Genomic DNA, 5,485 nt, shown 5'->3' with positions numbered 1-5,485 from the left:
GATGCCTTCCTGCGAGGCTCCGGCAGCGGGGCCCGGGGAGATCTCCCGCAGGCAGCGGAGGGGCGGCGGGCCGGGGGACGACCAGGGAGCCCCTAACAAAGCAGCTTTGGAAGGGCTGGAGGCCACCGCCTCCCTCGGCGATAGGTCCGCTAAGCTGCCCGTCACCCCGCATAGGTGGAGGTGGCCAATGGCGTGCACAGATGGAGCTCGAGTTGGCGCGCGCGCGCGGCTCGGCATCGGTGGGATTGGTCGGAGGTAAAGGATTTTCCTGCCACCTAAGGCGGAGAGGAAGGGGAATCGGAACGGGGGAGGCGAAGAGTCAAAAAACGTTGTGCCTGGGACAAGTGGTCTGGCTTGGGAGGCGTGTGCCTGGCTCTAGGGGGAGACAGGAACTTTTTTACGAGAGAAAAAAATCCTAACGCAATGCCTTCCCGTGGATGCCAGAGGATGTTAGACCCTGACCAACCTCCAGGTAGGGCATGGTGGCCTTCACCAGAGTCCAGGACTCCCGGGGTTCACTTACCGTGCCCAACAAACGAACTTGGAATCACAGCGTGGGGCTTGGGCCTCATGTTCACCTACTGGGCAGAGTAAGTGACTGGGGCAGGGTTTACGCAGACTTCCTGGGCTCCTCTGTAAAATCCGGAAACAACCGTTGGAGTTTACCTTTCGCAAGGTTGTGGGGGACGCGGAAACGGAGACGCTGGCGGTAGAGCCTCGAGCGAAACCTTTCCCTACAAGAGGCCAGAGCTTCCTCCTGTCCTGAAGAGCTCTAGACTTCCCCGTTTACAACAAAGGCTGGGATGTGTGTTCCTTAGACCTTGATTCCATACACACACGTTCGCCCCCCGGGCTGGGAAGGTCTGCGCTCCCGGGGTGATCTTGTTGAAAACAAAAAGAATTGCCCACGCTGTGGAAGATAAACCTAAACTGGAAAATTGAAAGCCATCCCTGATTCTTCCTTCTCCTTAACCCTCTCCCATCCATTTTTGTTAACCTTCCAAACCCGTTCCTCCCATCCTCTCTCACCTGGGCCTCAGTAAAGGGCTCCCATCGTCCTTCTGTCCCAGGCTTTGCCCGCTGAAATCTGTTCTCCACTTTGCAGAATGATCCTTCTAAGCAGAAAAATCCCATTTTGCGCTCTCAACTCTGGGTCTCTTTTCTTTCCCCAGAACATGTTCACCCCCAGCCCCTCCCTTCACTTCACTAATTCCTACCCTTCTTCAGATCCCAGCTTGGCCGCCAAGGCATCCGTGCAGTGGGCGTTGCTGAACTCCTGCTGTGCAGTACCTGCTCTTACAGACCCCGGGAGGCCTCCTGTACCCTGTCAAGGTTAGATGTCACGTTTCCACTTCCAGTGCTTCCACCCCCTGTGCTCCCCTCACAGCCTGTATTACACGGGGCTGAAGTTGCCTGTTGCACTGCAGCCCTCCATGGAAGCTGGAATCTTATCTATCTTCCCTGCTGGATCCCAGTCCTAGCACAGTATTTGGCACATTTGGGGCACTGAAAAACATGAAATCAATGAATTATAGAGCAGCTATAATTATAGGCAAGAGCTTTAAGGATGTGAAGTGCTGCTAAAACATCAGTTTGAGAAGAATGGGTAGCATGGTAGCTCTTGAAGGGATGCGTCCACCAGCTTCCACGATCAGTATTACAGGGAAGTTTTTAAGTCAAATTTGAGAGATTTTCCAAAGATACCCCTTCCAAAACCAGCCTCGTTTCACCCAACATCTTGGAATGGAGAATAATTCCCTTGCGAAGCTTTTCATCATCCCAGGACAAAGAGCCATTTCTTGACCTGTTACAGGCCACTATCTAGGGGAAATACATGTATCTGAAAATGAATAGAAGGTTTTTCCCTAAGGATGTTTAGAAGTACATCTGGCCATCCTTAAAAGAACAGACCCTGGAGTCAGGCTGCCTAATTTGAAGCCCCGTTGCTTTCTAGCTGTTACCTAGGGCAAGTTACTTCAGACCTCTGTGCCTCATTTTCCCCATTTAAATGAGAAAACAATAGTGCCTCATACCACAGACAGTTGGTGTAAGGATGAATGCGTTAATATTAACAATGTGCTGGCCAGGCGTGGTGGCTCACTCCTGTAATCCTAGCACTTTGGGAGGCCGAGATGGGCAGATTGCCTGAGCTCAGGAGTTTGAGACCAGCCTGGGCAACACGGTGAAACCCCATCTCTACTAAAAATACAAAAAATTAGCCAGGCATGGGAGCGTGCGCCTGTAGTCCCAGCTACTCAGGAGGCTGAGGCAGGAGAACTGCTTGAACCCGGAAGGCAGTGATTGCAGTGAGCCGAGATCGCACCACTGCACTCCAGCCTGGGCAACAGAACGAGACTCTGTCTCCAAAAAAATAAAACAACAACAATTAAAAAAAAAATGTGCTTAGAAGAGTACCTGGCACATAGTAGCACTTAATAATGTTTACTGAATAAATAAACAACTTGCACTGGACATGCGCGTGATGGGTAGGGAGTCCTCACCAGTGAGTGGCAGGTTACTAGAGGCTTCCCTGGAGGTGAGTAATGGGATCTTTCTTCCCTGCCTCATCTGAGGGCTGCTGCCTTAGGGTCCTTCTGTTACGGAGGTGACATTATTGTAAGGTGAGCTTCAGATGACTCATCACAGCAGCCATCTGATTGCCTTGTGCCTAAGATGTCTGAAAAGCACTTGAGATGCAGAATCCTGGTGGTAGGTCGGCTGGATTGAATCTGAGCTCCACCACCTACCAGCTCTGTAGCCCTGAGAAGGTTACTTAATCTTTCTTAAGCCTCACTTTATTGATCTTTAAAATAAGAGTAGTAACACCTAACCCATAAGGATATGGAGTCAATTAAAAAGAGGTCACGCATGGCACATGGTACAAACTCATCAAAGTTAGTGATCGGGTTCAGCTAAGTGAGTGAGAAACAGGATAATAACATTTCATTAAATGGTTGAAAAACCTGGATGAGGCCGGGTGCGGTGGCTCATGCCTGTAATCTCAGCACTTTTTGAGGCCGAGGCAGGTGATCACATGAGGCCAGGAGTTAGAGACAAGCCTGGCCAACATGGTGAAATCCCTTCTCTATTAAAAATACAAAAATTAGCCGGGCATGATGGTGCACACCTGTAATCCCAGCTACTTGGGAGGCTGAGGCACGAGAATTGCTTGAACCCTGGAGGCAGCGGTTGCAGTAAGCTGAGATCCAGCCACCATACTCCAATCTGGGCAACAGATCGAGACTGTCTAAAAAAAAAAAAAAGAAAAGAAAAACCTGGATGAGACAATGCAGGAGAAATACTCACTGCCCATGGAGGAGATAGATACATAGGAAACCACTGTTCGGGCCCTTTCTCTCATTCACTTTCTCCCTGAACCCCACTTGCCTCAACATGTCAGTACTTTGGCTCTCAGAATCTGCTCACAGCTGACTGTGGGAGCCACTGAGGTTGACAGATTTAAGCCAATCCAGCCTTTGGGTACCTTTATTTTATTTTATTTTATTTTATTTATTTTGAGACGGAGTCTTACCCTGTCACCCAGGCTGGAGTGCAATGGCAATCTCAGCTCACCACAACCTCCACCTCCGGTGTTCAAGCGATTCTCCTGCCTCAGTGTCCCAAATAGCTTGTATTACAGGCACGTGCCACCATGCCTGGCTAATTTTTTGTATCTTTAGTAGAGGCGGGGTTTCACCATGTTGGCCAGGCTGGTCTCGAACTCCTGACCTCGTGATCCACCCACCTCGGCCTCCCAAAGTGCTGGGATTACAGGCATGAGCCACTGCGCCCGGCCTGGGTACCTTTCTTGACCTTGCAAACCTAAAAAGCTGCCGCAGGCTTCTGTACTGTTTCTTGTCTCTGCCCTACACAGTACATCGCTGCTTCACACTGGCAAAGAGAATGGGGCATTTTGATTAAAATACAGACAAATGCCATCTGGCCAACTATTCTCACATCTTGTCTCCTGAGGGCACTGTTGACATCTAAAGAGAACATGGAATTGGCATTAAAGGGAAAAATGGAGTGGTCAAAGGCAGAATCAAGGTTTAGGGCAGGAGAATGAGCAGAAGTTACGTTTCTAGTACATGACCCTAGCTGCAACTAAGAGTCAACATTTTCTTCCCCACTGGTTATTGAAAGGCTAAGTACAACCATAGCTGAGTTACAACAAATGGTCTACCCCAGTACGAAGATACCTACAACTGCACTCTAGGCAGCCATGCCTCACTTGTGTTCCTGAGCTGGTCTTTCCCTCTAACAGATGCTTCCTCAGGGTTAGACTTTGACCTGTTTAATTCACTGCTCTATTCAAGTGTCTCAAACAGTACCAAGCTCATAGTACATGCTCAATAAATATCTATTGAATGAATGAAGTTTAGCCTTCTGCACTCTCTATGAGAAGTTTGGCACTTAATTATTTTCTTTTCTGTCATCTATTTGTGGATGCCCTCTTTGAAGAAAGGACAGGAGGCAGCTTATACAAAAATAGATCTTGGGCCAGGCGCAGTGGCTCACACCTGTAATCTGAGCACTTTGGGAGGCCAAGGCAGGTGGATCACCTGAGGTCAGGAGTTCCGACACCAGCCTGGCCAACATGGCGAAACCCCGTCTCTACTGAAAATACAAAAGTTAGCTAGGCGTGGTGGCAGTCACCTGTATTCCCAGCTACTCAGGAGTCTGAGGCAGCAGAATCGCTTGAATCTGGGAGGCAGAGGTTGCAGTGAGCCAGGATCACACCACTGCACTCCAGCCTGGAAAGAGAGCAAGACTCCATCTCAGAAAAAAAAAAAAAAAAAGACAATCATTCAGTCAGCCAAAGGCACTGACTGATATTTGAGGACTATTTATTTGCTCCTGTCCTAAACAGTCTTACTTTATTAATACCATGTCTTTTATCTTTTATATTCTTATGGTCATTATTTATGGATTCTCAGACTTTTCCTTTGGTCAAAGAACCCAGCTAAGAAAATCAATACATGACATTCACCAAGCCAGAGCCTGGTCCAGCATAAGGTCCAGTGAGACAGAGAGGAGAATTAGGAAATAGAACTTTAGGGTAAGTTTTCTATGCTTGATAGAGAGCCATAGAAAGAGACACTGCCCCTTCCTGCCTTTATCCCTGTGGACATGAGGCCTGAACTGCTGCCCATGGCATGGCACAAGCCTACTGAGGAAGTCTACGCAGAGGAGGGGAGATGCAAAGTATCCCAGGAAAATGGAACTAGATCCACAGGATTCAATTAGCCCTAAAGAACATCCTACTGCAGAACTTCTAGTATATAACTTAATATCTTTATTATTTAGACCAGTTTGAGTCAGTGTTGTTATTTGCAAACAGGAACATTTCAGCGACCTCAAAACAGGAAAGACCCGGCCTACTGTAAGAAAAGAAGGCTCAATCACCTCCGCCTCTACATCTACTACTACTAACACCTCCACCACCACCTCCTCCTCTTCCACCTCCACCACTACCTCCACCACC

At 48.6% G+C, this 5,485-nt stretch overlaps 1 long non-coding RNA gene across 1 annotated transcript; it reads left to right on the top strand.

Moving 5' to 3' along the window:
* The first annotated feature begins 1 nt into the window (after position 1).
* Positions 2-1,143, top strand: LOC105520983. Its single transcript, XR_001003200.1, has 2 exons — positions 2-255; positions 677-1,143. It is a non-coding gene; the product is annotated as an uncharacterized LOC105520983 (long non-coding RNA).
* Positions 1,144-5,485: the final 4,342 nt, after the last annotated feature.

The sequence above is a fragment of the Colobus angolensis genome, unplaced genomic scaffold, assembly GCF_000951035.1.
Source record: "Colobus angolensis palliatus isolate OR3802 unplaced genomic scaffold, Cang.pa_1.0 Scaffold390, whole genome shotgun sequence".
Taxonomy (NCBI): domain Eukaryota; kingdom Metazoa; phylum Chordata; class Mammalia; order Primates; family Cercopithecidae; genus Colobus; species Colobus angolensis.
This window is presented reverse-complemented; position numbering and strand designations above follow the sequence as displayed.